The sequence below is a fragment of the Cherax quadricarinatus genome, chromosome 10 (genome assembly GCF_038502225.1).
Source record: "Cherax quadricarinatus isolate ZL_2023a chromosome 10, ASM3850222v1, whole genome shotgun sequence".
Classification (NCBI taxonomy): Eukaryota; Metazoa; Arthropoda; class Malacostraca; order Decapoda; family Parastacidae; genus Cherax; species Cherax quadricarinatus.
The window spans coordinates 48,617,125-48,643,213 of NC_091301.1; positions in this window are offsets into that span (position 1 = coordinate 48,617,125).

A 26,089-nucleotide genomic window follows, 5' to 3' on the forward strand; every position below is an offset into this window, starting at 1 on the left:
GGGCTACAAGTGTTCTGCAAGGGTTGCTAAGTGTGTCAGGGTAGTCAACAATCCTAGAAGTGTTTTTTTTAATTGCCTGGGCCACACAAGTGTGGGGAGAGCCACAATTTTGAAAGTGATCTGGAAAATAAAAGCGTTGTGGCGCAGACTAGTGTGAAGGCGGCGTTGCCAAGTGTCACCCAAGATTTTAATAAAGTGAAACAATAGTGTGACCAGTGAAAGAAATACAGTGAATAGGGTACATTATTAACGAGAAGAAATTGAGGTGGATCTACGCCAGGACGTACATCGAGCTGGATCTACTCCAGGACGTCACATCGACCTGGACAATCTACACTGCTACAGCTGCACTACAAGTACTGTATCACCTATGAGTGGTTGTTTGGGTGTGGGGTCCAGGTTCCAATTTAACCGCCAAGCTGAATGTGAATGGTCTAACTCTCATAGCACGATAAAGAATAGGCACTCAAGTATTCAATAAGGTTTAGCAAATGGTAATCCATTGAACAAGGCGATTAACTCACTATAAGCAGGTGATATAGGCACCACTGCAAGGGTGGGAGTCAGGTCACAAGAGGTTGTGGACACAAGCGACAACTGAGAATCTACATTACACTCCAAGCACAAGCCACCTACTTTTCAGACACATAATAAACCCACACATAATTCGACACATAATTACACACACACACACACACACACACACACACACACACACACACACACACACACACACACACACACACACAAACATACACATACACACACACACACACACACACACACACACACACACACACACACACACACACACACACACACACACACACACAAACACACATACACACACCCACACACACACACACACACACACACACACACACACACACACACACACACACACTGTAAGTGCCGTAAGTCCCAGGAGGTTGGTCAGGTCACAAGGTGTGGGCAGCCAAGGACCACTGAGACTTACCTTAAACGCACAAGCCACCTACCTTTCAGTACATAATAAACCCACACATAATTCCACACACAATTACACACAAAATTACACACTCACACACACACACACACACACACACACACACACACACACACACACACACACACACACACACACACACACACACACACACACATATCCAGACACACACACACTCCCCCCTCACCACCGACATCTCACTACTTCCCCTGATCCATCCCCTCCCTCGATCACCCTCCCCTCCCCCGTTCACCCCAAACCCTCCCCACCCCTCCCCACTCAGCTCCCACATAGCCACAGTTCCTCCACTACTTCCCCCCCCCCCCACACTCTGACACACACACTACTAACCTAACATACAGAACTACATAGGTTTCCCACTCTGAGGCAATCAGGATAAAACAAAAATGGGTTGCCAGAGAGCAACAAGAAAAACCAAGGGACAGGAGGAGGAAAATGCAAAGGAAGATTGGGCAGCAGAGCTCATAAAAAGGGATCATGAATGGGAAAAGAAACTAGAAGAACTTAGCATGAGAATGGAAGAGAGGATAGATATGGAAAGCAGGAAGTGGGAGGTGCATGTCAAAGCAGCAGAAGCTAGGATACAGAGTTTAGAAGAGGAATTGAAAAATCTGAAACAGCCTAAAGAACTAAAGAACATTTTGGGATTGACAACAGAGACTGCTACCTCAGCCACAAATAAGGGGACTGTAGGGAAAGAAGGGGCACAACTGCATGGAGATGCTCTATCAGAGGAGACTGTAGCAAATGAAAGAGCTAAGCTTTATGTGGAGGCCCTAACAGACAACAACAGAGCCCAAGGAAAGCCGGGAGAAGGGAAAATGACAGGCCACTGAGCCCAAGTACATTAGCCAGTGAAACTGATGAAAGGAAAGCTGCAGTGGAGGAAACCAAATTAAATGAGGGGATACACAGGGATATGCAGTGGGAGAATGAAAGGGTGAGGTCAGTCTTTGTGTATGGGCTCCAGGAAGTCGAAGGGGAAACATATGAAGCAAGAAAACAAGGGGAAAAAAAAGCAATTGAAAGCATCATGAAAGCAATAGGAGAAGACGATATGACCCAGCTGGAAAATTTTCGGAGAATAGGGGGGTTTGTAAAAAAAAGAACCCGGCCAGTGAGAGTGACCTTCAAGGCAGAAGCGACTCGGACCAGGATACTGCAGGAGAAAGCACGATTAAGGGACATGACGGCATACAGGAGGGTGTATCTCGACCGCGACAGAACACAAGAAGAAAGGAAGAAACTGAGAGAGATGGTACAAAGGCGAAAGGAGGAAAGAGAGGGGATGGAGAAGACAGACAGGAGATCCCAGACCCAGGAAGAAGATCTAATACAGCCTCCCTCACAACTTTCTATAGAAGCCTCCCAACCAGGTCAACCCCAGTGCAACCAAACACTCTAAATCAAAACACCCATGCCACATCCAATGCCCCCACCCACTACATTACAAACTTCACCCCCACAGCAACAACCCATAGTTCCTTACCAGGTCTCCCACTTCCCCAACCCCAATATACTTCCCAGACCACAGTCTTAGAAAAGAAGTTGAAGGTGTGGTATACAAATGCAGATGGAATAACAAACAAGTATGAGGAGTGGCACGAAAGAATCAAAGAGACATCCCCAGACATAATAGCACTCACAGAAACAAAACTCACCAGAATAATAACAGATTCAATCTTTCCATCCGGATATCAAATCTTCAGGAAAGACAGAGGGAGGAGAGGGGGAGGAGGAGTTGCACTGCTCATTAAAAACCAGTGGGGTTTTGAGAAAATGGAAGGAATGGATGGCATGGGCGAAAGGGACTACTTAGTAGGAACAATCCAGTCTGAGGGACATAAGGTGATAATTGCAGTAATGTACAACCCACCACAGAACTGCAGGAGGCCAAGAGAAGAATACGATGAGAGCAACAGAGCAATGATCAACACACTAGCCGAGGTGGCCAGGAGAGCACACATGGGGGGAGCAAAGTTACTAGTTATGGGTGATTTCAATCACAAGGAGATTGACTGGGAAAACCTGGAGCCCCATGGGGGTCCCGAAACATGGAGAGCCAAGATGATGGATGTGGTACTGGAGAACCTCATGCATCAACATGTTAGAGACACTACCAGAGAGAGAGGAGAGGATGAACCAGCAAGGTTGGACCTTGTATTCACCATGAGTAGTTCGGACATCGAGGGTATCATGTATGAAAGGCCCCTGGGAGCTAGTGATCATGTGGTTCTGTGCTTCGACTACATAGTTGAGCTCCAAGTGGAGAGAGTAGCAGGAATAGGCTGGGAAAAACCAAACTACAAAAGGGGGAACTACTCAGGCATGAGGAACTTCCTTCAAGACATTCAGTGGGAGAGGGAACTGACAGGAAAACCAGTACAAGAAATGATGGACTATGTAGCAACAAAATGCAAGGAGGCAGAGGAGAGGTTTGTTCCCAAGGGAAACAGAAATAATGGGAAGAACAGAACGAGTCCTTGGTTCACCCAAAGGTGTAGGGAGGCAAAAACTAGGTGTACTAGAGAATGGAAAAGGTACAGAAGACAGAGAACTCAGGAAAATAAAGAAATCAGCCGAAGAGCCAGAAACGAATATGCACAGATAAGAAGGGAGGCTCAGAGACAATATGAAAATGACATAGCATCAAAAGTAAAGACTGACCCGAAGCTGTTGTACAGCCACATCAGGAGGAAAACAACAGTCAAGGACCAGGTAATCAGACTGAGGAAGGGTGATGGGGAATTCACAAGAAACGACCGAGAGGTATGTCAGGAGCTCAACACAAGATTTAAAGAGGTATTTACAGTGGAAACCAGTAGGACTCCAAGAAATCAGAACAGGGGGGCACACCAGCAAGTGCTGGATGAGGTACATATAACCAAGGAGGAGGTGAAGAAGCTGCTATGCGAACTTGACACCTCAAAGGCGGTGGGACCAGACAACATCTCTCCATGGGTCCTTAAAGAGGGAGCAGAGATATTGTGTGAGCCATTAACAAAGATCTTCAACACATCATTTGAAACTGGGCAACTCCCTGAGGTATGGAAAATGGCAAATGTAGTCCCAATTTTTAAAAAGGGAGACAGACATGAGGCACTAAACTACAGACCTGTATCACTAACGTGTATAGTATGCAAGGTCATGGAGAAGATCATCAGGAGGAGAGTGGTGGGGCACCTGGAAAGAAACAAGTGTATAATTGACAACCAGCACGGTTTCAGGGAAGGAAAATCCTGTGTCACAAACCTACTAGAGTTTTATGACAAGGTGACAGAAGTAAGACAAGAGAGAGAGGGGTGGATCGACTGCGTATTTTTGGACTGCAAGAAGGCTTTCGACACAGTTCCTCACAAGAGGTTACTGCAAAAGCTAGAGGACCAGGCACACATAACAGGAAAGGCACTGCAATGGATCAGAGAATATCTGACAGGGAGGCAACAACGAGTCATGGTACGCGACGAGGTGTCAGAGTGGGCGCCTGTGACAAGCGGGGTTCCACAGGGGTCAGTCCTAGGACCTGTGCTGTTCTTGGTATACGTGAACGACATAACGGAAGGGATAGACTCAGAAGTGTCCTTGTTTGCAGACGATGTGAAGTTAATGAGAAGAATCGAATCGGACGAGGATCAGGCAGGACTACAAAGAGATCTGGACAGGCTACAAGCCTGGTCCAGCAACTGGCTCCTTGAATTTAACCCTGCCAAATGCAAAGTCATGAAGATTGGGGAAGGGCAAAGAAGACCGCAGACACAATATAGTTTAGATGGCCAAAGACTGCAAACCTCACTCAAGGAAAAAGATCTGGGGGTGAGTATAACACCGAGCATATCTCCTGAGGCGCACATCAATCAGATAACTGCTGCAGCATACGGGCGCCTGGCAAACCTACGGATAGCGTTCCGATACCTCAGTAAGGATTCGTTTAAGACTCTGTACACCATCTACGTCAGGCCCATACTGGAGTATGCAGCACCAGTTTGGAATCCACACCTAGTCAAGCACGTCAAGAAATTAGAGAAAGTGCAAAGGTTTGCAACAAGACTAGTCCCAGAGCTACGGGGATTGTCCTGTGAAGAAAGGTTGAGGGAAATCGGCCTGACGACACTGGAGGCCAGGAGGGTCAGGGGAGACATGATAACGACATATAAAATACTGCGCGGAATAGACGAGGTGGACAAAGACGGGATGTTCCAGAGATGGGACACAGACACAAGAGGTCACAATTGGAATTTGAAGACTCAGATGAATCAAAGGGATGTTAGGAAGTATTTCTTCAGTCATAGAGTAGTCAGGCCATGGAATAGCCTAGAAAGTGATGTGGTGGAGGCAGGAACCATACATAGTTTTAAGGCGAGGTATGATAGAGCTCATGGGGCAGGGAGAGAGAGGACCTAGTAGCAATCAGCGAAGAGGCAGGGCCAGGAGCTGTGAATCGACCCCTGCAACCACAAATAGGTCAGTACAAATAGGTGAGTACAGACAGACACACACACATATACAGGATTTTACACCTTCCTGTGAAGTGACCCTATAACCCTTCCTTTCCCCCCCCATCTCTCTCCCTCTCCTCTCTCTCTCTCTCTCTCTCTCTCTCTCTCTCTCTCTCTCTCTCTCTCTCTCTCTCTCTCTCTCTCTCTCTCTCTCTCTCTCTCTCTCTCTCTCTCTCTCTCTCTCTCTCTCCCCTTTCTCTCATCCTCCCCTTTCTCTCATCCTCTCTTTCTCCCTCTCCCTCTCTCTCTTCCTCTCTTACTCTCTCTCTTCCTCTTCTTTTATCTCTCTCTCTCTTCCCTTGTCACTCCCCCCTCTCTCTTACCTTTTCCCTCTCTCTCACTTTCTCCCCCTTTTTCCATTCTTTTCCCCTCCTAGGCTCCCCTTCTCTCTCTCCCTATCTCTCATTCTCTCCCCCCTTTTTTTTTCTTTCTCTCTTTCTTTCACTATAAAAAAAAATGGTTAGGACTCGCAGGAATCAGGGATCAGATGACAATGGTACTGGTAGGGAGGAATGGATGGAGGAACAGTGGAAAAGGATAGAGCATGAATGGGAGAGAAAATTAGGAGAGCTTTCTGAAAAAATGGAGAAAGAGCTCTCTGTGAAATGGGAATAGAGGTTGGAGAAGGAGACGAAGAATTGGGAGGCACAAGTCGAAACTGCAGTAGCCAGGGTAAAGGTCCTAGAATTTGAGGTAAACAGGCTGAAGCAAGTCTCAGGGGTAGAGACCAGAGAAGACACACCATACGAAGATGAGAGGCTGAACAGGAAGGAAGGAGATATGAATTATGCTAAGGTCATATCAGCCTGCAAAGAAGAGCCAGGGAGTGGAAGGGAAGATCAGATGGGTGCAGATGGAGAGGGAGATAGGTCGAATGCTGAGGCACAACCATGCTACCAAGAGCCACTGGAAAAATCAAGGGAGAAAATGACCACATACAGACAGGAACCAGAGTCACAGAGGGAGAGGCAATGGGAGAAGGAAAGGGCAAAACCAGTGATTATCCATGGGCTTTGGGAGAGAGAGGAAAGGACACACACTGAAAGACGGCAGGAAGAAAGAAAGGAGATTGAGAAAATCATCACAGAAATAGGGGGAGAAGACATGGATGAGATTGTAAATTTTCAGAGAATAGGGGGGTACTTGAAGGGGAGAAACCGACCGATCAAGCTGATTCTCAGGACAGAAACAGTGCGGAACAGGATCCTCCAAGAGAAACCACAGTTGAAAAGCTCGGAAGAGTACAAGAAGGTATTCCTAGACAGAGACAGAACACAAACAGAGAGACGGCAGCTGAAGGAGAGGACAAAAAAGCGAAAGGAGCTAGGAAATGAGACAAGGATGGAACCAGCAGAGGTCAGTCAGAGCAGAACAGAGCAGCAAGGGCAAGCACACACACAATTATCCTCAGAACCCCACAACCTATCACACCATCCCAACACACAATACAATCCATACCCACAGCTTCCACCCAACCCCCAACCATAGAATCCCACAGTATGCTACCAGGTCTCCCACCCCCACAGGCCCCCCAAACCACAGTGTTGGAAAGGAAACTGAAGGTATGGTACACAAACGCTGATGGAATAACAAACAAGTGGGAGGAGTGGCACGAAAGAGTCAAAGAGGCATCACCAGACATCATAGCGATCACAGAAACCAAGCTTACAGGTATGATAACAGATGCCATCTTTCCAGCGGGATACCAGATCCAGAGAAAAGACAGAAGGAACAGGTGGGGTGGAGGAGTGGCATTGCTGATCAAACACCGATGGAATTTTGATGAGCTGGAGAGAGGAGACAGCAGAGAAGAAAGTGATTACATAGTGGGAACGCTTCACTCTGGTGGTCCCAAGGTGATAATTGCAGTGATGTATAACCCACCACAGAACAGCAGGAGGCCAAGGCGAGAGCAATAGATCGATGGTTGACACACTGGCTGCAGTGGCGAGAAGAGCTCATGCATGCAGGGCAAAGCTCCTGATCATGGGCGACTTTAACCACAAGGAGATCGAATGGGAGAGCTTGGAGCCACATGGGGGCCAAGATACATGGAGGGCTAAAATGATGGAGGTGGTACTGGAAAACTTCATGTACCAACACGTAAGGGACATTACAAGAGAGAGAGGAGAGGATGAACCAGCAAGACTGGACTTAGTATTCACCTTGAGTAGTGCAGATATTGAGGACATCACATATGAAAGACACCTTGGGGCCAGCGATCATGTGGTTTTGAGCTTCGAATACACAGTAGAGCTACAAGTGGAGGGGGAAGCAGGAAGGCCAGGACAAATGAAACCAAACTACAGGAAAGGGGACTACACAGGAATGAGGAACTTCCTGAATGAGGTTCAGTGGGACAGAGAACTGGCAGGGAAGACAGTTATTGAGATGATGGAATATGTAGCAACAATGTGCAAGGAGGCTGAGGAGAGGATTGTACCCAAGGGTAACAGGAATAATGGAAAAGCCAGGATGAGCCCATGGTTCACCCAAAGATGCAAGGAGGCAAAAACCAAGTGTGCTAGGGAATGGAAGAAATATAGAAGGCAAAGGACTCAGGAGAATAAGGAGAGCAGTCGTAGAGCCAGAAACGAATATGCACAGATAAGAAGGGAGGCCCAACGTCAATATGAAAACGACATAGCAGCAAAAGCCAAATCTGACCGGAAGCTGTTATACAACCACATCAGGAAGAAACAACCGTCAAGGATCAGGTCATCAGGCTAAGGAAGGAAGGAGGAGAGACAACAAGAAATGACCGTGAAGTATGTGAGGAACGTAACAAGAGATTCAAAGAAGTGTTCACAGAGGAGACAGAAGGGGCTCCAGAAGGACGGAGAGGTGGGGTACACCACCATGTGCTGGACACAGTACACACAACCGAGGAAGAAGTGAAGAGGCTTCTGAATGAGTTAGATACCTCAAAGGCAATGGGGCCAGATAACATCTCTCCATGGGTCCTGAGAGAGGGAGCAGAGGCGCTATGTGTACCCCTAACAACAATATTCAATACATCTATCGAAACAGGGAGATTGCCTGAGGCATGGAAGACAGCAAATGTGGTCCCAATCTTTAAAAAAGGAGACAGACATCAAGCACTAAACTACAGACCAGTGTCACTGACATGTATAGCATGCAAGATCATGGAAAAGATTGTCAGGAGAAGAATGGTGGAACATCTAGAAAGGAATGATCTCATCACCAGCAGCCAACATGGTTTCAGAGACGGGAAATCCTGTCTCACAAACCTACTGGAGTTCTATGACATGGTGACAGCAGTAAGACAAGAGAGAGAGGGGTGGGTGGATTGCATTTTCTTGGACTGCAAGAAGGCGTTTGACACAGTACCACACAAGAGATTAGTGCAAAAACTGGAGGAGCAAGCAGGGATAACAGGGAAGGCACTGCAATGGATCAGGGAATACTTGTCAGGAAGACAGCAGCGAGTAATGGTACGTGGCGAGGTGTCAGAGTGGGCACCTGTGACCAGCGGGGTCCCACAGGGGTCAGTCCTAGGACCAGTGCTGTTTCTGGTATTTGTGAACGACATGACGGAAGGAATAAACTCCGAGGTGTCCCTGTTTGCAGATGACGTGAAGTTGATGAGAAGAGTTCATTCGATCGAAGACCAGGCAGAACTACAAAGGGATCTGGACAGGCTGCAGACCTGGTCCAGCAACTGGCTCCTGGAGTTCAATCCCACCAAGTGCAAAGTCATGTGGATTGGGGAAGGGCAAAGAAGACCGCAGACAGAGTACAGTCTAGGGGGCCAGAGACTACAAACATCACTCAAGGAAAAAGATCTTGGGGTGAGTATAACACCAGGCACATCTCCTGAAGTGCACATCAACCAAGTAACTGCCGCAGCATGTGGGCGCCTGGCAAACCTCAGAACAGCATTCCGATATCTTAATAAGGAATCGTTCAGGACCCTGTACACCGTGTACGTTAGGCCCATATTGGAGTATGCGGCACCAGTTTGGAACCCACACCTAGCCTAGCATGTAAAGAAACCAGAGAAAGTGCAAAGGTTTGCAACAAGACTAATCCCAGAGTTAAGAGGTATGTCCTATGAGGAGAGGTTAAGGGAAATCAATCTGACGACACTGGAGGACAGGAGAGATAGGGGGGACATGATAACGACTTACAAAATACTGAGAGGAATTGACAAGGTGGACAAAGACAGGATGTTCCAGAGACTGGACACAGCAACACGGGGACACAGTTGGAAGCTGAAGACACAGATGAATCAAAGGGATGTTAGGAAGTATTTCTTTAGCCACAGAGTAGTCAGGAAGTGGAATAGTTTGGGAAGCGATGTAGTGGAGGCAGGATCCATACATAACGAAAGGTTAAGGGAAATCGGACTGACGACACAGGAGGACAGAAGGGTCAGGGGAGACATGATAACGACATACAAGATACTGCGGGGAATAGACAAGGTGGACAGAGATAGGATGTTCCAGAGAGGGGACACAGGGACAAGGGGTCACAACTGGAAGCTGAAGAGTCAGACGAGTCACAGGGACGTTAGGAAGTATTTCTTCAGTCATAGAGTTGTCAGCAAGTGGAATAGCCTAGCAAGTGAAGTAGTGGAGGCAGGAACCATACATAGTTTTAAGAAGAGGTATGACAAAGCTCAGGAAGCAGAGAGAGAGAGGATCCAGTAGCAATCAGTGAAGAGGCGGGGCCAGGAGCTGAGTCTCGACCCCTGCAACCACAATTAGGTGAGTACAATTAGGTGAGTACACACACACACACACACACACATACACCAACAAACACACACACACACACCATGCATATGCAACAGGCCTGGTGTCTAATCGACATGTGCCTAGGACAAAATGATAACTAACACACACACACACACACACACACACACACACACACACACACACACACACACACACACACACACACACACACACACACACACACACACTCACACACCAGTATCTCGCACAGTGTCACGCCTGTTGAGCTCCCTCAATTTTTGCATTTTTCTGCGTCCCCAGACGGAGCAGAGAGCAGAACATAGGCATGTCCAAAATGTTAAGTGCATATAATCATTTAAAACCAGCATTAGGGAAACATAAGACGAGAAAAATATAAATAATAGTGTCAAGTGCATAATGGCCAGAATAACGGCCGTTACTGGATGGTGCCGTAATGGAAGTGGTTTGTGAATAGCAGTGAACGTAGATCAGTGAGGGGAATTAACAAAGACCAGTAACTAGCATAGTTCCCAAGAGAAAAAAAAAGAGATTAGTAAGAAAACCGTAGAGAAAAAGTAAGATATTAGTGTAGAAATAAGGGTGAGAGAGTGCCAGGAGCAGTGAAGCGGTTGGTAACTAGGCCTACAGACGTTTCCACAGTGTGTGTATCCTGAAGGATTGTCATTCATAATGTCATAAGTAATGTAGCATATAACAAGTGATAAGTGTGGTAAATAAGGACTCAACCGGGTAATGAGAACAGAATAACTAAAGTGAAGAATAGAGGAACCAGGGAGGAGCAGCAAGAATCTTCATACAGCTGCAGCTGTATGATGACTGTGGTATCAGGTGCAGGTTGAAATGTAGTTTTGGCCCTGGGTTGCTGGTAGCTGCGGTCGCAAACTGTTGAGGATAATGCTACAAGCTAAGTTAAAGATTAAATAGTGGACAGTAGGGAAACTTGTCTTGAAAGACAGCTTTCACCTACACAGCTATCCCTGCAGGTGATGTCTTGAGAAGCTGTTGTATACACTTTCTCACGGGCTGGAAAACAATTTATTATGGGTGAATACAATTACCCCTAGGGGTATTATGTCAGCATATCTCAGAAACTGATTGCTGACCGGGATACTCACGTGTGTGGACTCAAAAGTCTGCACCTCACTGCCAACTATAGTATGATTTCAAACCCCTTGTGACACAAGAACTGCACAGTCCCTGTAGTGTGAGCTATGGTGTTCTTTACACCTTCGACAGATTTAGGTGACTTGATAGAAGCTGAAGTGTCCTTGGATGTCCACGTCTTCCACCTAGAAATAAATACACTGGTAACTATGTTCACAAGGTTTGTCTTTATTATTCACAATCTTATAACTAAAGAAACTGATCACACTTCTCTGTAAGAATTTAGAAGTGTTCTTCGAGATACTTTTATGCACAAAAGCGCACGGATCAGTATTCTTTGTTCGTTATCCCGGCATCAATGTTTCCCCCAGCAGGGTCAAAAGCAATCTCACCTCCGATGCCTCTTGCCCCACCTCGCTTGTCCTCTAGCATAAAAGAAAAGCTGACATAACATATTTCCCTTCCTTGCCAAACTTCGACTGTGAAGCAATGCAGAATGATTGATTCTTGCTGTCTTAAGCATAGACAAGAATGTACATCTTTAACATGGTAATAAAGTGAGTTCAGGATTGTCCCTAATTGTCTTGCTAAGGTAAGAGATTGATTGTATCTTATTTAAACTACACACTTGTAACAGTGGTCTCCTGCAAAGAGCCGTGTTGTCATGTAACTGGTACATGCTGGTTAAACATCTGCTGGTAATTACTTGATGAAGCAGTAAACAAGATGCTTGCTCCTTCAGAGAGGCCTGGGCCCCTCAGGGCTGAAAAAGGCTGAAAGGAGTTGAAGGTGGCTGATAATTCCCTCCTGGAGAAAATTTCTCCTCACTGGGGGGCGGCAGAGGTTCTCTGCAGGTGAACTATTCATAACTTAACTTGAATTTGATTTTCTCTCTCGCCACCACTGCTGCTTGTCTTTTCTGAACAACTTTAGTCCTTTTCTGAACAACTTTAGTCTGTGTGGTTTCTGGATAATCACTAATTTTGTTTTCAACACTGTAATTCTAACGGCACTAGTTTATTTATTGTCTGTTTATTCACTACACCTTTGCCCAAAACATCAACTGTCCTGATGATTCCATTTGCACTGGGATATAGAGTCACAATTTTTCCAAGTGGCCATTGCGACCTCGGACCATCATTGTCAATAATTACTATGTCACCAGTTCTTAAGGACTTATGATTTTCAGGAACACCAGCTCCATAGAAGTGTTCTCTCAATGAGGTGAGATAGTCTTCTCGCCAAATTTTCTCCCAACATTCAATCACTTTATTAAGGTGTTTGAATTTACGTCTGAGTTGCTCAGGTTCGAAATAAGTAGGATCCTCTATGTTTTCTTTATCATTCATGGGATGAACAGGTTCGAGCCTTCTGCCATGGAGTAAATGAGATGGACTTAACACTTCTAAATTGTCCAGATCATCGGTAACATAAGTTAAAAGTCTGCTGTTGACTCTATTTTCTATTTCAGTCACGACTGTACGAAATTCTTCTAAATCGATTCTCTGACAATGAAGAGTCTTCCTTAAACAACGTTTTACAATGCTGATCATTCTTTCATAAAATCCACCGTGCCATGGAGATTTAGTAGGAATGTATCTCCAACGACAACTGCGTTGATTCAGCATCTGTTGCACCTCTGGCTGATCAAATATCTTGCTTATATAAGCAGCACCAACAACAAAGTTCGTTGCATTGTCTGAAATCATCAGTCTGGGACATGCTCTTCTAGCTGCAAACCTTCAGAATAATTTGATAAAGGTTTCAGCAGACATGTCAGTGGCTCTAACCATAGCACAAATGAACAAATAGATGTTCACCTTGATGGGAACTTTGTCAACTGTTTTGGTTAAAATTATTGGTCCATTGCAATCTACACCTGTCACCTCAAATGGAATGACATGACAAACTCTTTCAGAGGGATATGACGGTGGACCTGGATAATGACATACTCGCATATCGTATTGACGACAAGTAGTGCAGTCCCTTGAAGTATCCAGAAGGATTGTCGTATATGACAAAGTGTGTCAGCTACCCCACCATGTAACACGTTACTGTGGACGTTTTGCACAATCAGTTTTGTTAGCCAGTGATTCTTGTGGATCAATATTGGATGTATAGCTTCTTTAGGTAGTGAAGAATTATGAATTCTTCTTCGAAATTTTATCTTTTCTGAGTCGAGATAAAGTCATAAAGAATTAATCATATCAGGTTTCGTAAAGAATTAATCATATCTTGTGTTTCCAGAAATTTATACTCTGTAGAGAAAACATCTTTCTGTATTAGTTTCACCCAGTATTTAATGGGTTCAAGATATTCACAATTAGGTTTTCATCCCTTTAATGAATTTAAAGACAAGAGCTGCAACTCTTAAGAGTTTACCCAAAAATGAGTATTTATATCCATCAATGACTATTTCTGCTGTGTCTGCAGTATTTACACAGATTATTTCTGCTCTGTTCAAGCAGACTGTTTCTTCTTCCATAATGTGAGCTTTTTTGCTGTGACCAGTTATTTTCATTAAAGAGCCAGTTTGGTCCGTGGAGCCATAACTTATTATCCGCAAATTTCTTGAGTGGGACACCACGTGACAACATGTCAGCTGGATACTCTTGGGTAGAGACGTGGAGAAAAAGATAATCTCTCTGCATCTCTTTTATTTCTGCTACTCTGTTCTGTACATAGACCAACTTACTCTTATTATTTCTTAACCACTGGAGAACTGCTTCATTATCACTCCAGATCACGGTTTTTTCAATAGTGAGATGATCAAGTACTTTGTTGAGTTAGACAGCTAATTTTGTACCTACATAGAGTGCTGTCAGTTCCAGTTGTGGTACTGTTCTGACCTTCAAGGGTGCTACGCTGGCCTTAGAAGTAATTAGTGTGCTTCCTTCAGCATTACTCATGTAAGCTGTAACCTCTGGTGACGCATCACAGAACACATGTAATGTGTACTTGTTTCCCTCTTGTCCTGTTTGTCGGGGAAAGTTACTTTGATGAAGTTGTTTAAACTCCCTGGATATTTCATCCCATGTTTGACTCATTTCTAGAGGCAAGTTCTCATCCCATCCGATTTTGAGCTTCCATGCATCTTGCATAAGTATTGTACCTTTTATGGTAATTGGTGAGACGAGTCCTAGAGGATCAAAACATTGTGATACCTCTGACAGTAAACTACGTTTAGTGAGTGTATTGCATGAATTATTGTTTATCCTTTTGAGACTCAAAGTATCTTCCTGTGTGTTCCTGTTAAGTCCCAGCACATTGTTGCAATCAGGAATTTCAGTTTCAGGGAAATCTTCTTTGATAAGTTCCCTTAATCGCATTGAATTTGTATTCCACATCCTTAGAGGCATATTTGCTTCTTTCATCTCCTTGTTAGCTTCTCTGTATAAGGATTTCAAATCCTCCTCTTTATTCACAGTACCTCAAAGATTGTCCACATAGAAACTTTTCTTTAAGATTTCTTTGAAGGGACTTTCAGATTTCTTCAAATGTGTATTTACAGTAGCTTCTAGCAAGAACGGAGAGGATGTTGCACCAAATAATACTGACTTGAAACGATAAATTTTCACAGGACTTTGAGGATCATGTGGATTTTCAGGCCACAAGAATCGAGTATAATCTCTATTTCTTGTACTCCTACTCTTAAGAAAGTTTTGGAAATATCAGCCGTGTAGGCATATGGGTTTGTGCAAAATTTCACTAGCACGTCTCCAAGTTTCTCAGTTAGTGAGGGTCCAGTCATCAGACAGTCATTAAGACTTGCTACATCTTTATTAGCAAGTGCACTGCAATTGTATACAACACGTAGTGGAGTGGTTTCAGAATCCTTTCTGACTCCGTAGTGCAGGAGATAATGAGCTTCTGTCTTCAACTTGTCTTCGATTACTTCCTCAATGAATTTATTGCCCAACTGTTCTTGTATGATATTATCATAGACAGTCAGTAGCTCTGGATTCTTCCTGAGCTCATCATGTAATTGTGCTTTTATTTTTCCGAAAGCCATGCGATAATTGCTAGGCAGATGTGGTGGATTTAATTTCCATGATAACCAAACCCAATACTGTCCATCTTCATATTTGACAGTGTCCAAATATTGGTTATAAGTTTGAGACTCTTGTGGGCTTGGTTTATTTACATCAATACCTATCGCATCTAAATCCCACAACTTATCAACTCAATTCAATTCAAGTTTATTCTACACAAATAACCCGCACATAAAAGAGAGAAGCTTACGACGACGTTTCAGTCCGACTTGGACCATTGACAAAGTCACACTAACCAGAGGTAGAGCAGGACGGCTATATATAGGCAGGAAGAGGTGGAGGTAGTAGTAGTAGTAGTACAAGAATTTTATATAATACCGACAAGATGAAATTAAGACACATGCACAACACCCGGGCATCCCCATCGTAGACGTTTCGCCATCCAGCCAGCCACTGGATGGCGAAACGTCCACAACAAAGACAACCAGACGCCGCACATGTGTCTTAATTTCATCAGTAGTTGTAGTAGTAGTAGAAGAAGAAGAGGTAGTAGTAGTGGTAGTGGTAGAAGTGGGAAATAAGGATGACGAGCCAGTCAAAAACAAAGGAAGGGGAGCACTGCAAGAGAGCTAGATGCCCACAGAGGGAGAGCAAGCGCACAGAGGTGCGTGAAAGGGGAAGTGGTGAAATAAAATAAATGAAGAAGGAACAGAAACACGAGACAGGAGAAAGACAACCCAGAGGAGGAAAGGAAAGAGGAAAGATAAGATAAGATTTCGTTCGGATTTTTAACCCCGGAGGGTTAGCCACCCAGGATAACCCAAGAAAGTCAGTGCGTCATCGAGGACTGTCTAACTTATTTCCATTGGGGTCCTTAATCTTGTCCCCCAGGATGCGACCCACACCAGTCGACTAACACCCAGGTACCTATTTGCTGCTAGGTGAACAGGACAACAGGTGTAAGGAAACGTGTCGAAATGTTTCCACCCGCCGGGAATCGAACCCGGGCCCTCCGTGTGTGAAGCGGGAGCTTTTAGCCACCAGGCCACCGGGCCAGGGGAAGAGGAAGAAGAAAAAGAAAGAAAAAATGAGGATTCAGGTTAAGTCACGGGTGTTCTGAAGTTTAGAGCATTTTACAATGTAGTAGGAGAGGAAGGCATCTACAGAGACGAAGCCAGGGCTAAGGTTCATACAAGGAAAGTTGTGTATTAGAGAGGATTCAACTAGACGGCGACTGTTCGAGTTGGAAGTAGGGAAGACAGTTTTAGCAGAAGACCAGTCAATAGGATGGCTATGATCTCTGACGTGACAGAAAAGAGCATTGTTAGTGTCGGCAAGCCTAACACTATTTTTGTGCTCCCTAAGTCTGTCAGAAAGAGATCGACCAGTTTCTCCGAAGTATTGAAGAGGACAGGAGGAGCAAGAAATAGAGTAGACACCAGGAACATCTGTAGAGGGAGGAGAGGTATGAACGAGATTAGTGCGAAGAGTGTTAGTCTGGCGGAAGGTAAGCTTGATGTCTAAGGGACGGAGAGAATTGTTGAGATTAGAAAGACCGGAAATGTAGGGAAGGCAGAGGATAGAAGAGTTCCCATGAGTAGAGAGTTTGGGAGAGAAGAAATTGCGTTTCACGTGAGAGGGCAGAGTCTATGAAATGGGAAGGGTAGCCAAGACGGGAGAACGAATTATGAAGAGTGGAAATTTCTGCTGGAAGGAACTGAGGATCACAGATGCGGAGGGCACGGAGAAAGAGGGAGATAAGAACACTTTTCTTGACAGGGGAAGCATGATAGGAAAAGTAGTGAATGTACATGCCACTGTGCATAGGTTTACGGTAAACGGAAAAGGAAAAACCTGTATCTGAGCGGTGGACATGGACATCAAGGAAAGGAAGCAAGGAATTAGATTCCCATTCAGCTTTAAACTTAATGGAAGGGGCAAGATTATTAAGAGCTTCAAGAAAAGATTGGAAGAGACTGGAGTCATGAGGCCACAGAGCAAATATGTCATCCACATAGCGGAGCCAGAGTGAAGGTTGCACATCGAGGGTAGGAAGAAGAACAGTCTCGAAGTATTCCATGTAAAGATTAGCAAGGACAGGAGAGAGAGGAGAGCCCATAGCGACACCGAAGGTTTGAGAATAATATTTCCCTTGGAAGGAAAAGGAATTAGAGTCCACACAGAGGCGGATCAGATCATGAAAGACATCAGTGGGGATAGGGAGATGAAGAAACCCTTCATGGGCCTTCTCTCTAAGGAAATCAAGGACATCATCAAGAGGGACATTGGTGAAGAGGGACTCAACGTCAAGACTAAGCATCTTACAGGTTGGGAGAGAGCGAACCCGTTCAGTGAAGTCTTGAGAGTGACGGAGGTGGGCAGGAGAAAAAGTACCAAGAAAGGGAGTGAGGGTTTTGGCCAGCCAAGAAGCAAGAGAATAAGAGACAGAACCTCTAGAGGATATGATAGGACGAAGAGGAATATCAGGTTTATGAGTTTAGGGAAGGCCATAGAAATAGGGAAGAGAGGGACAGATGACACGAAACCGTTGAACAAGGTCAAAGTCAGGAGGACAGAGGTCGGAGAGAGTCCTTAGTTTTTTGTTGAAAGTTCTCTTGATGCGATCAAGAGGGTTGGAAACGAGAGGAGTGTAGGTGCGTGAGTCAGAGAGCAAGACATCAGCTTTAAGGAGGTAATGTGCGGGTTATTTGTGTATCGTTCCAGTCACGGTATTGTGCCTTTTTGTTATTCAAGTTTATTCTCTATAATGGTTACAATGTGGGATTTACAGGTTTTGGGTATTTTGTGGTTTACATGTTATAAAATACTAATTACAGAGGGGGCCACTAGGACACCTAGCATGGCTAGGCATTTCGAGCAGACTTAGATTAATTCTTAGCATTAAGCCCTTACAGATTATAGTATTAAGGCTAAGTGACTACATCATAATTTTGAGTTTAGCAATGTGAATGCTTTTGTTTTGGCACAATACAAGGTGTCTATATTTGAGTAACATAGGCAAACTTATGACTAGTTAGGATTTATTATTTTAAGATTAAGATTAGTATTTCTGGGTTTATAGTCAGTGGGTGAGTGAGTGTAATTTTGAACCACTAGGTGGTTATCATGTAGTTAGTTGTCGGGGTGTATCAGGGAGATAAGATGTTTTCTAACTATAGTTTTGAAAGTGATGAGTATTTCTGCAGTTCTAGAGTTTTCAGGTAGGGTGTTCCGGATTTTAGGTCCTTTGAAATATATTGAATTTTTGTAAAGGTTTAGTCGAACACGGGGAATGTCATAGAGATGCTTGTGTCTGGTGTTATGCCTGTGGATCCTGTCACAACTATCAAGAAAGCGTTTTAGGTCAAGGTTAATATTGAAATTTAAGGTCCTGTAGATATAGATTGCACAGTAGTAAGTGTGGATGTTCTGAACAGGGAGTAGGTTTAGATCTATGAAGAGTGAGGGGGGTGTTGCCAGGGATGGAATTTAGTGATTATTCTTACTGCAGCTTTTTGTTGGGTTATTATTGGCTTTAGGTGTGTTGCTGCAGTTGAACCCCAAGCACAGATAGCATAGGTGAGGTATGGATATATAAGTGAATGGTATAGTGTGAGAAGGGCAGTTTGCGGTACGGTACGTAGTACCGTATCTTGGAGAGGATCCCCACCGTTTTGGATACTTTTTTTGTTATGTGTTGGATATGGGTGCTGAAATTTAGGTTGTTGTCGAGGAATAGGCCAAGGAATTTGCCCTTATTATGTCTGGCAATTAGAGTGTTGTCGATCTTAATGTTAAGTTGTGCAACACCTGCTCTGCTACCAAACATAATATAGTAGGTTTTGCCAGTGTTAAGTGTAAGTTTATTGGCTGTCATCCAAGTCGATATTTTGAGCAGCTCCTCGTTATCAATGGTGCTGAGGGTGGCAAGATTAGGGTGGGAGATGACATAAGTCGTGTCGTCAGCAAAGGTTTCAGGTGTTGGGATATGTTTGGAAGATCATTGATGTAAATGAGGAAGAGCAGGGGTCCAAGGACACTTCCCTGCGGAACTCCAGTATCAAGTGGCCGTATTGATGAGGCTGTGTCTTTAATGGTGACATACTGATACCTATTAGAAAGGTAGGATTTAAAATATGCAAGTGGCCGTATTGATGAGGCTGTGTCTTTAATGGTGACATACTGATACCTATTAGAAAGGTAGGATTTAAAATATGCAAGCGCATGGCCTCTTATACCATTGTGGTCAAGTTTGTGGAGTAGGATGCCGTGGTCTACTGTGATAAACACTTTTCTTAGGTCAATAAAAATTCCTAGCGGATATTCCTTATTTTCCAATGCTTTGTAAAGCCGGTCTAGCATTTTTATAATTGCATCATTAGTGCTTTTATTTTTCCTGAATCCAAATTGGCAGGGGTTGAGTATGTTTTGTGATGTTATAAATGAATATAGTCTCCTGTGCACGAGTTTCTCGAAGATTTTGGATAGCAGTGGTAAGTTTGATATTGGTCTATAGTTGTTTATGTCTCTTTATGTATTGGTGTAACCCTTGCTGTCTTGAGTAGTGTCGGGAAAGTGCTAGTTTCTAGTGACTTGTTAAAAAGTAATGTAATAGCATGCGAAAGGACATGGGCCACTCGCTTGTACAATAATGGTGGGACATGAGACAGATTCCCCGAGTTATTTTTAAGTGACTTTAAGATCGCGGTGACTTCAGTGGGTTCAGTTGGTACAAGATAGAAGGAATTTGGGAAATTCCCATCTAGGTAGTCCCCGGCATGGGCATTGGTACGTGGGATTTTACTGGTGAGATTAGATCCTATGTTTGAGAAGTCGTTTATCGTGTTAGCTGTATCAGAGGGATGCAGTGGTGTTTCATGAGGTTTAGTTAGAACAATATTCTGTTTTTTTTTTTTTTAGTTTGTGGGTCCCCAGAATCTGGGAAAGTGTTTTCCAGGTCTTTTTTTATATCTCCTCTTGTGTCAGTGAATCTGCTGGAGTAGTACAGTTGTTTGGCTTTCTTTATTAATTTGGTGAGAACTGTTGAATATTGTTTAAGAATATCTTTGTGTATTAAGCCCTGTCTATATTGCTTTTCATATTGGTTTTTCTTATCAATGGATTTCAGAATGCTGCTGGTTAGCCATGGGCAACCAAGCCGTTTATTTGTGATCTGTATCTTTTTTATAGGACAATGTTTGTTGTATAGTCTAAGTATTTTGTTAAGAAAAATGTCTGTCCAATCGTCAATACCATTGGCATTGGAGAATTCTGTAGGTCAGTCAACAGTCTCTAGGTTTGCTGTGAAATTCCTTATTGAGGCCTTGTCATGGAGTCTAAATGAAACTTTGTTGTATTCGAGTGGTGGCTTACTAATGTTTGTTAAGAGGAAGGTTGGGTAGTGATCAGTAGTGCTGTCTGTAATTATCCCTGATTTAAGGGGGGCTAGTATATTGGTCCATATGTGGTCTATTATGGTTGCACTTGTCTCAGTGAGCCTGGTTGGTTTAGTTATTGTTGGTATGAGAAGTGCGTTGTTCATATTGTTGATGAAATCAGTTACAGTCTGATCATGTGGTAGGCCAAGGATGATATTGAAGTCTCCAGCTAAGAGAAGGTGGTGCTTGTTCATTTGTCTGTTTGTTATTAGTGACTTTAGATTCTCACTGAAATTTGGGATGTTTGTGTGGGGTATCCGGTATATGGCACCGACTGTTATAGGCGTCTTGAGGTTTTTTACAGTAAAATTAGCAAAAATGTATTCTCCATATTCATCACTAAAGCAGTTAGTGCTAATACAAGATAGTTGGTTAGAGTAATAGATTGCAGTACCACCCCCAACTTGGTATGGTCTGCAGTTGTGGATTGCTGTGTATCCTGGTAGTGGGCAGATATCAATTGTGTCCTGCTTAATAAGCCAGATCTCAGTAAGAATAATGCAGGAGAAGGGTGTCTTTAGTGACTGGTTCATTCATTTCTTCTAGTAATGATAGTTTTTGCTGTGGTACATGATCAGCGGTTATTCTCGTAACTAGTACATTTTCCAATGTATCGATATCAGTTTCTTTCCCACTTTGAGAGGGAATGGAACCACATATCATGTGGCCTCCTGCTGCTTTCAGCAAGTGAACATCATGTTTACTTATTATATTTTGCACAAAACAGTGATAATAATCACTTTCAATGATTAAATCAATTGTGGACTAATTTTTTTTTATATTTTATTTAAAACTAATACAGTTTAACATAAAAATAAAGAAACAGTATGGATCTCAATCAAATTAACTGACAAACGGATTGCACCTATATGCACGCAAGATATTGCTGCCAAACATACAACAAGAACTTACGGCAAGAGCATACCTAAAAAAAAATACTGTCACAGGGTCATGAATTGACATATATACACATTCATTAATGCAAAACCTTGCATACATATAACTTGTACATATAACATGACATCTGACAAAGGCACAATACAATTGAACATATAATATACAAAAGTTATGTCAGTTAAATCCCATCCTTCGCATTAATAAAAAAAAAAAACCTAACATCATAATCTTACTAGAACATCTACATATGTATCCCTAACAATACAGCTTTACATATACCAACATACGAAAAAAAACATAAACCGTCTAGATATGTCTGTATACCATACAGACTAAAACTTAACATCAAGAACTTAGCATTGACACCAAACCGGTATCAGGGTACAGACCAGAATTATAAACTTTAAAAAGAATCGAATCATACATATATAAAGTATTACATAACGTCTGACCCATGACAAAGGCTCAATACAATAGAAAGGGATATATATATATACACACACCCACACACACACCCACACCCACACACACACACCCACACACACACGTACACACAAAAAGTTTCACAAAATCACAATCAGATGCACTGTATGCACAAAGCAAAAGAGTATCTAAGTATATCTCATCGTGCAAAAACTCAGCACGTAACATACAAACTAAAACACACTTCATGTCGCAAATAACTTACTACTCAAGAATCGTGTCATACAAGACTGATACACATCAAATTATACATAAAAAAATCTACTATATTATACCTACATTCTGAAAAGTGTGTATCTAACATAATGAGACCTTGAGCTCTACATCCACACTTGGATGCCATAAAGTCTCAATGAGAACCAGGAAACCTTTCCAAACCCACATTCACAACACTCTCACGACCCCCCCCCCCAAAGGAGGCGAGCCCGTTGTGACCCCCTGACTCCCTCCAACCTATGAAAACCCCTTCACTCACTCATTATCAATCACAGATTTACGAGAATCCCTAACGTTAGCATTCTATACCCCTCTGAGAAAGCCTGATCCCACCTCCTCCCATACAAATCTCTGTTACGACACATCGTACGATAGAACGTTACCGCAAGAACCTTTCTTCTCTCCTCACTATCCCCTCTCCCCCTCATCACCCACGACATATATATATAATCTACCATGATATAATCTAAAGCTCTTATGACACCCTCGTCTAACCCACCCGTATCTAGACTTAAAACACGCAGAACCGACACCCCACGGCCCCCCACCCTCTGTACCAACCTACTTAACCAGCACCTAACCTTCTCTAGCCCTTCACAAAAGTAAACTACATGGAACGCAGTCTCATCCCCTCCACAGATACCACACCCCCTACCCTCTACAACCTGTCTGTTTCGTAGTATCTCACCAGACGGCAGGATCCCATGCAGGAAACGAAACATCACCTCACGCGCCCGAGGGTTTAAGTTCATTTTACTAAATCTAAACCAAATACTCTTCCATGCATACATGGGGAACAAACCCTCAACTGGGATAACGCACCTACCTACAAGTAACCTACACAAAACCCTTATACGAACCTTTCTCAGTTCCTTAACCAACATCACAGCCCTCAAAACGATTTCGCATTCCCTCAACTCCATTCCTCGATACCACACACCCAGCCTGTCGTGTATCATTCCCAACTGCCCCGCGCTCACACCCTCACGCAACACTTCCCATTTAATAAACACACATTCAGCCCTCCGTCTCAAATCCATCAACCCCAACCCACCCTGACTTTCAGGTAACATTACAACTTCCCTCCGTAACCAATCACAACGTGAACCCCACAAAAATTTGTACACCCGTCTTAGAATTCCCGCAATCGCTGTCCCTGTAATTGGGAACACAGCTGCAACATGCCAAATCTTACTATACAATAAAATGTTTACGACTATCACTCGCTGTATAAGAGTTAGGTGCTGGGGTCTCAGAACACCTAGACGCCCCACGATCCTTTCCAATAACCTATCCGAGTTTTCCTCCCGCACCGCAACCATGTCATCCTTATAAATAATACCACAAATCTTTAAAGACATCGCCCATTCTTTAGCAACATTACATCTCCCCCCCACACACCCCACCCAAGAACCCAACCCCATGCACCTTGACTTCGCACTATTTACCTGCATACCCGTGGCACTTCCAAATAATTGCACAACCTCGTCCAACACTCCCATTGGCATCCCTTCACGAATGAGCACAGTGGTGTCGTCAACGTATCCAATTAAACCCGGCCAGGCCCTCCCACCCCCCACACTTCCCTCACATGGCGTACATAAGCTGCGGTCAACCATTCTATAAAAGGGGTCCTGGAAACACGCAAACAATATTTGGGACATGGGGCATCCCTGTCTAAGGCCTGTACCCATTGCAATATCCCTCCCCATACACCCATTAATCTGAATCCTCATTTTCGCCAACTTGTATAGCGTATTTACCCACTCGACTATTTCCTCCCCAAAACCCTGTTTCCTAAGTATAACCTGCTAAGCTCCCCTTTCCCCTCTATCATATGCTCCCTGCCAATCTAGAGCCAACAAAGCCGCCCCTTCACCCCCACCCTTAGCTTCCACAAAACTTCTCAGTATCCCATGTCCTTCAATCATCGACCTTCCCGGCAACCCAAACTGAGATTTTGACACGACCCTTCCCACAACACATTTGAACCTATTACCTAAAATTTTTGCGAACACCTTATAGTCTGCACACAGCAGTGATATGGCTCGGTACTCCCGAAGGGTGGGCTGCCCCTTGACCTTCGGGACCAACACTACAACTGCTGTTACCTGCTTCTCCCCCAACGTACCCTTCTCCTTCATACGATTAAATAACATAACTATAAATCCCCTTATTAACGTCCAATGTTGTAAATAAAATTCTACTGGGAGACCGTCAATACCCGGCGCTTTCCCCTTCCTCATTCCCCTTAACGCATTCTCTATTTCCTCTGCCATAATATTCCCACCTAAAGCCTTTCTATCACTATTTCCTAAATTACACGTCACATACGTACACACCTTGTCCAACGCCACGTCACCCACCCCCCCACTGTTCCAGTACTTCTCGTATCAAGCCTCCGCATACGCACACATCCCCTTCGTGGTTCGTATCTCCTGCCCTGCTCTATAATTCCCAACCATCTCCGTTACCTCTAAACATGGGATAGCTGTCACCGCCTGCCTTTGCTTTTGATGCCGCAAAACACACGCTGACTGCTTGTCGCCCCAAAGCACCTCTTCCACCCCTGCCTGCACCCTTACAGCTTGAAACCTTTCATTTTGCAACACCCTCAACCTCCCCCTTATTTCAGCTATTTCATCCATAGGAAAATTATTCCCACCTACCCCCCGCCCATAGTAACCTCTTAACCTATCCTCTAAATAGTTAGCCAGTCCATATTTTAAATTATTAATACGTTTTCCTTCTCTCACATAAAACTTTCTAATCCTTTCATTTGCAACACTATCCCACCATGTCACAATGTCATCCACTCCCTGTTCTTCCACACTAAGCTCCCTCCATAGGACTGAAAACCCCTCCAACCCCTCCTCATCACCTAATACACTTACATTTAATTTCCAATAACTTCTATATATGTCCGCGAGCGTCCCCCACCCAACCTCCACCACCACTGCCCTATGATCTGACATTGTAGCCTCCACAGTACTGAAAGATTTCACATCCACTCCCTGAGAAAGGTACACTCTATCTAGTCTCGCAGCATATTCACTCCTAACAAACGTATATTCAGTCTCCCACACCGCCCCCCCGAAGGCATCACATAACCTAACATCCCTTAATAAATCCCTAAGAGCCACAGACATACATCCAGCCCCTTTTGGGTCCACAACAGCCACCCTGATTACACTATTCCAATCCCCACCAACAATTGCTACCTCTGGCAGTGCACTTAAGAAAAACACAAGATCCTCACACACAAAATCATTCTTTACCTTGATGTTATTTTCAGCCGGCGCATACACACTCACAAAAGACACACGCTTACCCATCCACCACCCATCCACACGCAACACCCTCCCTCCCCCTCCTCCCTCGCTTCTCTGCAAAACAAACGGGCTCGTCTCCCTTATTAAAATTCCCACACCACCTTTTAGACGGGGAGATGTCAGGGTAACTACTCGAAATCCTGCCACCTCCAACACCCTACCCTCTTTAAAATTGTGCTCCTGCAGGAACACAACATCCACTCTAGATTTGTTCAGGAAATTACGAAACCAATCTCTCTTCATACCGCTACATAACCCATTAACATTTACAGACATACACCTAAGGCCTATTAAAGTTTCCACCCCTGCTTCCTCTCATCACTCTTTACAACTCCAGAGCTTGAATTTAAGTTTGACACCTTCAGAGTGCTCTCTTTCCCTCC